The following is a 12,185-nucleotide window of genomic DNA, read 5'->3' on the forward strand; positions in this document are numbered from 1 at the left end:
AAGTCCTCAAAGTCACTCAAATAAATTTTCTACTCTTCTCTGGCTTATGTTTCTTTATTTAAGGACAGTCTCATGTCTACATGAAATTGCTTTGCAAACTATATCTCAGCAGTGAAGGACTATTCTGAATAAAATCCCTAAGATTTTGAAGGCTAGGATATAATGATTCTTCTAGTCAAAATGAGAAATCTCTATCTTGTATTGCAAAACTGTTTTCCCATTGTATTCCTTGAGGGGGAGCTCCAGTTAATGAAAATGATGAAAGGAGAAATCTACTGAAAAAACCCCCCAACTCTACAAAGTAAAGGAATATTTTCTAAAGATACTAATCAGCCAATTGAAGGAATGAATCTCTCTCTCTCTCATTTGTAACAGGTTTAATTTTCTAGCTGATGCACTGCTTTTCCAGCTGTCCCCCTTCAATTAGTACACAGTAAAGATTTGTAACCAAGATTTCTGCCCCATCTTCAGGGGAACACAACATTCTCTTGTACCTGCAGCTCATGCTCCTTGTATGCACAGAATTTCTCAGCCTCTCCCAGTCCAGAGTGCATGTACTACTTTTCAGTGAGTTGTTAGCTGCTCTCTGGGGAATAATAGTTTTCACTAAGTTAAATGTTTAAAAAAATTTGTTTTATGACACACAAAGAGAAGTGAATAAAATCTTTTATATTTTAGGATGAGTTCTTCATACCAGCCTTTGAGAAAAAGGTTAAAAAGTGCTACAAATTCTGTATGGAGTACTAACCCCAGTCATTTTGAATGTAGAATGAACTGCATTTTAAACTGCAGGTTCAGAGGTTCTCATAGTAAGGTAGAATCTTCCAGCTGTAATTTTTAATTCCTGGAACATGTTTCTCCTTTATTGAAACAGATTGTCTCCTTCCCCCTCTGTGCCACTTCCCCCCCGCCTCCTTAGGTTTGTTTTGTTTTTCTACTTAGAGATTCATTTTAACATGGAATTATAATTGCACTCTGTGAGTGAACAGCTACATGATTAAAACCTTACTGCCTTTGAAATGCAAACAGATTGCCCTTGCAAGTGTGCCTGAGCATCAATTTTGCCTATTATGCTTAGGAACAGGCTAAGTTGCTAAACACTGAGACCTCAAGGATCCCTGTTCTTGTTATCCTGTATTTCAAAACAGCAAAAAATCCTAGTATTTGGATAAGGAAGCCATGAACCAACATAACTTTAATTTGCCTCTACATCCTTTGCAAGACAACAGGACTAGCAACTACTTAAATAATTTTATGGCCTTTATTAGTCATGCAGTTTCTGTAAAGTTGTTTCTGGCAGGCCTTAGGCATCAATGACCTTCAGTACAGCTGGAAAGAAGGAAATCTTTAGTTCTGTAAGATATAACTATTTCTATATGAATAAAAGCAAGAAGACTATAATCTCAATATGCTGTATGAAAATGGATAACATTTTCATTTGCTTTCCATGTACAAATTTAAGGGAGTTGTGCAGTGATAAGGCAGCCATTAGTCTAAAGATTAACTTTTCCATCATTCTTCTGCTGTGCAGCATGTGGACAACACAGGCCCAGTTCCCTGTGATTGAGGGAAGCTGTCTCTCAAAGGGCAAAGAGAGGTTGTAGGGCTGGAATGGGCCAGGCTTTCAGGGTGACTTGGCATTGTAAATCTTGCCTCTTAGGCAAGTGTGCACAAAATGAGAAGCCAAAGAAAAGGAAGAAGCACATTGGCCCATTTGCTGATCAAAAGTTAGTTACTCACCACATGTAGCTGGGCTGGTAGTTTCTAGCTCCTACTGGATTAATGGAGTTCATGGCTGACCAAGCTGTTCCCTACTACAACAAGAATTTAGTCTCTGAGCACTGCTTACAGTTCACTCCAAGGCATCACCTCCTGCCAACCGCTGCTCAGCTGGAGCACAAGCTACTGCCTGAGGAAGAGCTTATCATCTGCTACTGCAGAGGTGGCAGTGGTCGATGTTGAGGTCCTGCAAGTGCTTTGAAAACAGCCATTTCCTTTTAGAAAGTGACTCCTGGTGGCAGTCAATGCTGTCAGCTGTACCTCTGCAGCTAAGTCATATGCTCTGAGTGCGGTGGATATTGGCAGTGTTAACAATAAGAGGGGAAGCACTACATTATTTGAAACTGAGACCTTGGAGACAGATTTCTGTAGATTTTATAGGTCCATCCTGTTCTGTAACTGTCTCAGCTTGATGTTTTGTGTTGGGAATAAACAGAAGAATGTTTCTATGCCTTCTTTGTGACTCAGTTAAGCATTGATGCTCTTGATCTGGTACAAATCTGGTAGATATTCTTGTATGTACCAGAATATGCCTTGTGCTGAATGAAGGTAGCCTTATTGCTGCTTATCCCAGTTTTTCAGCCCAGGATGGCTCCCCAAGGGATTCTTGGTTTTTCACCTGCAAAACTTCTCCTGTCATTAGCTCTGCCATCTTTTTTATATTATGCTAGTCTTAATTATGATTATGCCTCTGGTGCTACCTGTGATCATGGCCAAAAGACACTCTCATTCTTGGAATGTGGGAGAAGACTGAAACCTCCCTACTTCATCTCTTAGGGAACATAAAGTGGCCAAGTTACAGTTAAGAGTAGTGAAGGAGGAATATATTTGGCACAGACCTGAAAAAAAAAAAAAGGCTGAGTGTTTTTATTTGTTTATGTGATATGCATTTTATGTTAAGCATATTGCAGCTTTTCTGTATGATTTATACCCTGGTACTATACATATTATATATATACCAATATATATCAATAAAGCAGGTATCTGGAGACTGTTGCCACAAATACTTCCTTGCCACAAGGAGTTCTAGCTGCATGGACCATGGTGAGGCAGTGCTCTAGACTAAGACCTACCCCGATTAGATTATTGATAGAGTAATATAATTACTTATGTAGAGTAGTCATGGCACTAAACAGGTTTCTTTCCTTATTAAAAATTCTTGATTTATTATTATACCAATAACCTTATTTAAATAACGTATTATAGAACCACAGTCTTGCTCTTTAAGCTTCTAGAATTGAAATAAAATTCAGTACAAATATATAATGGTTTATTATTTCCTTAAACTTCATTTAAAAGGTACTTTGTATTGGCTGCTTTTCACCTTTCTCTGATATGACTTTTTGTGTTTTCTGCCCTTTATGTCCCACAAGGATGGGGTGTTACTTGTAAAGAATATATTCTGCTAAAGCTGCTGCTCTTCTACATTCATCAGTACTTCCTGGCATCAGTTGTTTCCCTGACAAACAACTCAGAAATGATGAATTACATGGCCAGCTTCCTCTGTAACTAATGTCTTAAGTAGATGAGTGATGCATCTCTTGAAGACTTCATTATCAGTAACCTAAACTTTTTTGTGTTCCTCATCCATGAACCAATGGGACTCTTCATTTGACTACTGGGCTGTAACAAATGCCAAGTTAGTCTCCTCCAGCCTCAAAATCCTGAATGTGTTTTGTGCAGATTATTGGAAAATTAACATGAGCTCCATTGGAAGTATTCAGCTTTGATGAAAGATCTTGACAACCATGCCTTGGGAGTAGTTATACTGGGCCTGCTTAGGACATTTCTTTCCACAACTATATCAGAAGGAAAAAGTCTCCTGACAATGCTCCCTAAGTAGAAACATGAAATGATTCTGTGATGACAGCTTCACATACAGTTCTTGCAATGCAAAGCTGGATCTAGTCTGGTCCTGGTGGTCTGCAGTGAAGGCTGGAGGATAGAATAGCATGTAAAAGCTAAGTGCTCACACTGGTAGAGTTGGCTGCAGCATTCAGAAATATGAGAGTTTTTGTTCTGCAGTACATATGTAGCATGGACAAGATTTTGACTTCATTTCCTTGGTTCTGTGTAATTACGCCTTTATAACCCCACCAGTGAGACCTTTGAGCACCTTAAGTCCCAAAATGCTAAATGTACCTAGGATCTGGCCCTGCCTCCTTGTATTTCACTGACTTTGATGCAAAACATCGCTGTGAACAATTCCCACTTCGCAGTTAATACAAATCTCTGGACCATGAATTCCTGTGTTTATGTATAATGCAGTAATAATAAAAATTGATAAACAATAAACCTATAAACTGGGAATCTAGAATACAAATATGTGTGCAAACAAGCATAAATTAAACAGAAACAAAAGGAAGCAAACACAGCTGAATTTTTCCTTATCTCTGTAGATGTATGGTTCATTAGGCATACTGTCCAAATAAATTTTAAATGTGTAAATATGAAAAACATAAATATATATTTTTATTTTAAATATAAATCTATATTGTTTCTGTGTATTAGTAGCTTCTTCATGAAAGTATGCACTGGTCACATTGCAAAAAACTTCTAAAAAATGTGTGGCTGTTTGTCTTATGACTACTGCCAATGTTCAGATTTAGCTATTAGCATGATGCTCAAAGATAAGAGAATCACATAATTGCTTAGGTTGTAAAACACCTCAGTGATAATCGAGTCAAATTCATGACTGAACACCACCATGTCAACTAGACCATGGCACCAAGTGTCACATCCAGTCTTTCCTTAAACACCTCCAGTGACTCCACCACCTCCCTGGCAGCCCATTCCAATGTCTACACACCTTTTCTATGAAGAAAGTCTTCCTAATGTCCAGCCTAAACCTTTCCTGATGCAGCTTGAGGCAAATGCCCTCTTGTCCTGTCCCTTGCTACCTGGGAGAAGATACCCACCTCCAACTGGGTACAACCTCCTTTCAGACAGTTTTAGGAAGTAATAAGGTCACCCCTGAGCCTTCTTTTCTCAGGCTAAACAACCCCAGATCCCTCAGCTCCTCACAGAATTTGTGCTCCAGACCCTTCACCAGCTTCACTGTCCTTCTCTGGACTTGCTCCAGCCCCTCTATATCATTTTTGTAGTGAGGAGCCCAGAACTGAACACAAGATTCAAGGTGTGACCTCACTAGTGCCAAGTGGTGGGGGAAAATCTCTTCTCTAGTCCTGCTGATGACGTTATTCTTGATACAGGTCTGGATGCTATCGGCTTTCTTGGCCATCTGGGCACACTGCTGGCTCATGTTCAGCCAGATCTTGATCAACATTCCCAGGTGCTTTTCCACTGGGCAGCTTTCCAGCTACTCTTCCCTCAGCCTGTAGAACATCCTGGGGTTGTGTAGGACCCAAAACTTCGTCTTGTTGAACCTCATGCTGTTGGTCTTGACCCATCAATCTAGCCTGTCCATTCCTCTCTGCACAGCCTTCCTACCATCCAACATCCCAACTCAAGTTGGTGTCCTCTGTGAATTTGTTAATGGTAGACTCAACCCCCTCATGCAGATCGTCAATAAAGAAATTGAAGAAGACTGGGCTGATCTCTGGAAGACACCACTGGGATGGATGTGACTGGATACCAACTGGATATGGCACCATTCATCATCCACATCAGAGATGGATCATTATCTCTTTCCTAGCCCTTTTTTAAAAGTATAAATTCTCCTGTGTATTTCTTTTGTGGTGACATTTTCTGACCTAATGTGACATTTTGGCACTCCAACCATATGTCTGTTTGACCTTATGAACTTTTCAGTTTATATTTCACCATCTGGCTCCAATTAATTTACACAAAACAAACTTTCTGTTACTGCTTTATCAACCAGATTCTTGAAGAAAAAAATTATCTATAGATTCACACAGGAATGAATGTACACACTCTTGTGTACACACACACACACACACAAAATTTAATTGAGGAGGCAAGGCATACTTCACTTTGAGTTTGTTCAACGCACTCTCACTGCTTCTATGAGTAGCTCAAGATTTTGACAGAGGCAATTTTGGTAGAGGTTTGAATTTCAGGGACTGCACATTTAAGTTGTTTTGCACATAATTACCTAATGCAGTAAGGGGGCAGAACAGGTGCCTTCTCTCGTTTGGCATCTGCTACCTTATCAGACTGAAGTTCAGCTATTGAAGCTGAAAGACGTTTTGGATTTTGGTAAAAGTCCAGCAGCTCTAAATGTCAAGACAAAAAAATATAAAACATATTTATGAAATTTTTTTTTCTGTAACACTAACACAGATTTTTGTGGCCACCAACTTTTCTGATTACATGTCTAATTTATTAGCTCCTTACTGCTGTAAATTGTCATGCTCAGATGTTAATGAATTTACCTAGTATAACCTCTACACAACATAAAATCTTAATTCCCACTTTGCTAAGAAGAAACTGAGACATAAATGACCTGCCAAAGGTCATACGGGGAGAGTGAGGCAGAGCCAGAAATTCAATCCATAGTGCCTGACTTTTCAGAGAGAGCTTTGATAGTAAGATGAGCTTTTCCTTTTTTCAGATCGTGTATCTTTTTTAAAAGTCAGTAATTTCTAGCTGGAATATCTAAGGTTTGAAACATAAATCTGTATTTGTGAGTTCTTTCATAAATATTTGCTTTTCAACTACTTCTTCATCTGCTGACTTGATGCTTCTTTTGAGATTTTTGTTGATGTTTTCTCTACATTGTAAAATACATTCCTGAAAGTGGCAATACCACTGGTAAAAATAATCTTCCTATATTTTATTTTGCAGTTTATAAACTGGCATGAATATCAGTTTCTTGGAACAGTTAGTTTTTTAACCTTAAATAGGCAAACACATAGGGATATTCATAGAAGTATTATTGTTGTAAAAATCTTGTAGTATATAAATACTAGAAAAATTTCTTCCACTTTTCTTCCAACTCATTACTCTTTACAACCATTGTGAAATTCTGTTATGCAGTCACTGAAATTTTATTATGTTATCTATGTCCTTTTGATCTACTGAAGATTAATGGAAGTCAACTGCCTTATTACCTTTCTAAGTGAGACATGATTATGCTTCATTCAGGAAGCATGACTACTTTTAAATCAAGACATTTGCCTTTTTTTAAAGTGTTCCCATCTGATGTCTAAAAAAATGGTATCTAATTCTTTACTTAAAATAAATTAGGCTAATTTTTCTACTATCTCTGTAATACTCATAGGATTTTGTCTTAATTATGACATTAAACTGGTCCATTCTCAGTCACCAGAAGTCTCTGTTGAATGTTGATTCAGTGGTCTCTTTTAAAAAACTACCACTAAATTTTTCATCAAATAGTTCCTACAGCTGCCTTTAGAAACCTTGTCTGCGACAGAACATGCCCTTATTCTTGGCTCATTTTACTGTAATAGAATGTTTGAGGTTTTAAAGTGTTATTCTCTATGAACAGGAGACCCTGTCATGTGAATCAGCTGAAAAGCAAAGGATTTGAAAGGGATATGAAGACTAGATCAGCCTCTCTCCTCTTGTCCTGCTTTGTCCTGCAATTATCATAACTTATTGTAGAGAAATTCACTCTACTCTTGGCTATTTGGTGCTATTCACAGCAGTCAACAGGGCTGCCAAACAAACCACTTTGTTGTGTTCTGTGTGATATGTTCTGAGGATTCTTCATGAAATAGATGATCTTGCTCCCCTAGAGAATGTGCACTTTTTTTTTCCCCCTAAAATTTTCAATCCAGTACAGAAAATTTTGACTCATCCATCATGTAAGGATCTTGGCTGTTGTGTTGATGGTTCCTGATATTCAGCATCTCAAGTGAAGCTGTTGAGCCTAAGCCAGCTGAACTGCCAGAAGTTTGGAAATCCTAGCCTTGCCAGCCTAACTGCTGTGCATAATGGAATAGCTCATATGCTGAAGATGTTTGCAAAAGAACAGAAATATAATAACCCCCAGACAGCTATGAAAACTACCCTGCATCCTTATAACTCATCATGCAGATGATACAGAAGGGACTTGCTCAGTATCATATAAAAAAGTTGGAAGGAGGGATGGTGAAACTGAAGGAGACATAATCTAAATGCTCTTGACACTGATGGAGTAATTCTGCATAGAAGCTGATCCTGATCTTTTTTTTTGTGTCAAGTTCAATCAATCAGTGATTTTTTTTTGTTAAAATGACAATAAAATACAGTCACTGGGTAGCAGTAACTGACTTTCTGATTGTTCATTCTCTCACCAATTTTTTTATGCTATTTGGAAATAGCTGGGGAAAGACTTTTACAACCATCAGTGTTGATAAAATATTAAATATCTTTGAGCCATTGAACTTTCTGTGTTTAAAAATCAAATTAATTATTAAATAATTGTGTATTTAAGATATATTAAAAAGATGAACCACAGGAGTTATGTTCAATTTGATGAGCTTTACAGCAGAAATGCCCTTGGACAAAATGATGACCTGCAGTGTTACTTATATATGTATAGATTGTCATTTTAGTTATGACTCTGGCCTTTGAATAGAAAACTGACACCTCTGCTTCTAAGTGATGAGCAGAGAGATCTCCCACCAGGTCTCCTAGATAATCCAGCTCTTACATTCTCATTATTATCACTATTATTGTTTTTGTTGTTTTTATTCTTAGAATTACAGCTGCATTAGTTCTTCAGAATTAGGACTGCATGCCTTTGTTACAGCTTAAAGTGATCTAGCTATGAACCCACCTTAGCAGCACTTTCAAAGCAGAGAAGCAGGAGGCAAAGGCTGCTCCAGAGAGACCTGTGTTCAGCTTGGCCACAATTACCCTTTCTGTGAAATCCTGACCGTGAGGTCTGCAGGTGGAGACCAAGAGTCCAGATTCCAAAAGCTGAAGAAATTCAAACCTAAGTATCCAGTTGCTTTGGGAGGTGCTTTTTGGGTCTCTCTGTAAGAGGTAGACTGAGAACAAGATTTCTTGGAAATTGTTGGGAACTGGGTAGAAAGCCCAGCCCTCACATCAGCAGTCACCTGATGTGGGGCAGATTCTTTGAAATGATCCTCTATGACTTATAGAGGGACAATTAAAAAAAAAATAAATCCAGTATTAAACAGAATAAGTCCACTTCAGGTAAGTAATTCTTATTTACTTAGCATATTATTTTCTCTGTTGTTTCATTTCTCCCATGTACCAGTAAAAAGTCTTTTTGATTTCTCCTGAATATTTTGTCTGTCATTTATTAGTTTTGTCTATTTCCAGTTCATACATTGTACTCTCAAATATGGAAATTGATTTATTTTATTGTCCCTTCCTATAGTAAATATATTTTTTCATATTTGCAGCCATAGGCTTTTATTCTTATTTCTTGCTAAATTGCATCTGTGATTGCTTCTATACATTCTTTCTTCTCAAAAATCTAGTGCCTTTTTTCTATTACTTTTATTTTTCTCCTTTTTTAAAATTTTTTTAAATTTTATTTTAAAGTGGCTTTTATCCTGAGAGACAGAAGCTGTTTTTCCTTCCAAGACACAAGCTACAGGATTATAGCAATGATTCATTTGGACAATTCAAGTTGGTTAGCTCCACACATAAAATTTCTCACCCACAACTTTTGCAGCCTCCCTTGCCTCCTGCAGTCTGACAAGTTTCCTATGTTAGAAAAATAACACAATCCTTGCCTGAAAGGCATGCATTAACTGTACCTGAGTAAAATTCATGTAGGTCAGGAATCACAGCTTGACCATTCCTGCTTTACAATAGCTCAGATTGTGTGGGGACATCTTCCTTCACTTGAAACCTTTAGCTGTCAACTGGAACAAGTTCCTTTTTACATTGTTAATTTCTCCTATGCTTTGATTAGGAGGACAATAAACTGTCATTCATGCTCATAGTACCTCTGGCTTGACATACAGAGCTGCCTTTTCTGCCCCCCTGGAAATTTGGTAACTCATCCAGTCAGAAACTGAACAAAAGGGCAAGATTTCTCTAATGTGAGAAGTCATAGCAAGTCCATAAATACTGCTTTACCCACCACACAAAAGTCACAGTGTCCCTTCTGTACTGCAAATCCACAACAAAATATATGAACAAACACCCTTATCAAAGCAAGAGATTTTTAAAACAGCCTTAAGGTGAGACTGCAAAAGACCCACGCCAGTGTCTGTCTCCCAGTGTATATGAAAGTCTTAGAATAAGGCTTGCTCTGCATGTACAACAAGGGAGAGACTTGCCTTATATCCCTAAAAAAGAAGACAAGAGCAGTCCCCCCAGGAACCACAGTTCTTTACTGAGCAATGGCCAAAGTGCATCAGCAAACAAGACTGCTTTGCCCTTGGTCTCCCACCATTGCAGATTTTGGTTCCTGCAGGAAAATCAAGGCTCTCTGCTAGCTGGGGAGAGCAGACCAACCCACAGAGTTGCGCTGAGGCTTCTCCTCATCTCAGGATCTTCCCTGTTTTCATCTGCTTGGTACAAGTCAGCACCATCTACAACCACCCACACAGAGAGACTGGATTGGTCATTGTTCTGGATTTGTGCTTCCTTTCCGTAGAGAATACTGGGAGCTTAATGTTGTGGGACCTAGAGTGAAAAGGTGCTGGGATAGATTAGGCAGAGGAGGAGAAGAATGGCTGCACATGTGTTCCCACAGGTGCTATGCTGGCTCCCCAGGGAGGTTTCTGTCAATACTCAGGCCATGGCAGCTCAACACCAATGGATTTTTCCCAATCTGGGTGCAAGCAGAAAATTTGCTGGGATACACTGGATTTGCTAGGACCCATGTCATTACAGAAAAAGTATATTTATTACACAGCCTTGGCCTGCCTTTCAGGATATGTTATTTTGAACAATGGCTCCAGCCGCTGTCACCGTCCCCTCTTTTCCACACCTGAAACTTTCCTCAGGAAACAATCACAAAATTTGCTTTAACAGCTATTTCCCAATGTCTTGGCTATACATGTGGCAGATGTGGTCTCTTAAATTAGAGGCAGTGGAGTTTTATTTTTGTGAGGTCTGATTCTGTCCTGGGTTTGACTTTCATTTACGTGGGAGAAAATTAGCTCCTTCTAGGTTCTCAGAATGCACTTACAAAAAACTTCAGCAGAAAAACTGGAATTAATACCATGTGCTACTAAACCTTCAGCTTGATTACACACAGAGCTGTACAAGTTAAAAGGACATCAGAGCTGTTGGATTGTAACTATTAATGTAACATAAAGGAAATGAAATGAGATCACCAGTGTTACTCAAATGAAATCTAATGCTGTTTTCATAATGCATTATCAGGTTGGACGATTGCTTGGTGGCTAATAGAGCAATTCCAGCACCCAAGCTCTTGACCAAACTAGTTAGAGTGCTTAGGTTTCCCTATGCCATGTGAACTCCTACAAAGTAATTACACCCTGTAGTTCACTATTCAGAGATGAAATATTGCAAAGGACCTGGTCTCATCTCTGTGCAGGAAAAAGTGGCAGTGTTGGTTTCCCTGTGCAGGCTTAGAGGGTTTTAAGGTGGCTGTTGACTTGCAGACCTAGACCGTGGTATTCACATGTGAAATTTGCAAGTTCAAGGGTATCACTCCAAGACATTTGGGGTAAGTGGGGAACATTTGTGCAATGTTTAAACTTTTTAACCACCTCACAGATTTTGTAACACAGGTTGTTTCTGCATGAATTAGTGTCTTCTAAGGATTCGGCAACCAATACAACCAATCAATCATGCCAGATATATGAGTATAGCCTCTTACCTCCCCAAGACTTTGTGGTGTCCATTCATTAGGCTTCTGGAGGAGGCTGTACAAGATCAGCTGGTGCTAAGCAAGCCTCTTTGCTAAGAGTCATAGCACACAACCTTGATTTGCCACTGTTTTGCCTTTGTTTAAGTGACTACCTTATACTTGAGTTTCCTGAACTTAGGGAAATTTCAGTGCTTGTCTCCTGTCCTCAAATATCCTAACTATGGTGCAAGCCTTTAGGTGTAACTCAGTGCACTTGTGGGGTTGAACAAGAAAGCTGTTAAGAAGAGTCTTATAAGCTTACACTTAGGAATATCCAGGAAAAGTAGGTACATATCATTTTAATCTACTCCTGTGATTATTTTTACTATTTTATGCAACAAAAAAATGCATTGCCACTACTTTTATTTATCAAGTTACTTAGTATTTTGTGCAATTCTTATTCTAATCCACTAAAATGGATTAAAAATAGAAATCTGAATTGTTTAGGTAGCTCCAAGTCTTGAGAAGATGTCTGCATAGTTATATTCTGTATTTCTTTTAATATCTAGGTGTCAAAATTCAAAATGAACATGACAGCTGTGAAATACTCAACTTCAATTGACAGCATTTTAAAATAAAGCCTGTGTGGCTTTGTAAAGGAAATTTTGCTGGAACTTGAATATAAATGAACCTGTATAACTAGCTCTGTTTGTTCCTCTTTTTTTGTTATCAG

The sequence above is a fragment of the Pyrgilauda ruficollis genome, unplaced genomic scaffold (genome assembly GCF_017590135.1).
Source record: "Pyrgilauda ruficollis isolate IOZ18807 unplaced genomic scaffold, ASM1759013v1 scaffold43, whole genome shotgun sequence".
NCBI classification, from domain to species: Eukaryota; Metazoa; Chordata; class Aves; order Passeriformes; family Passeridae; genus Pyrgilauda; species Pyrgilauda ruficollis.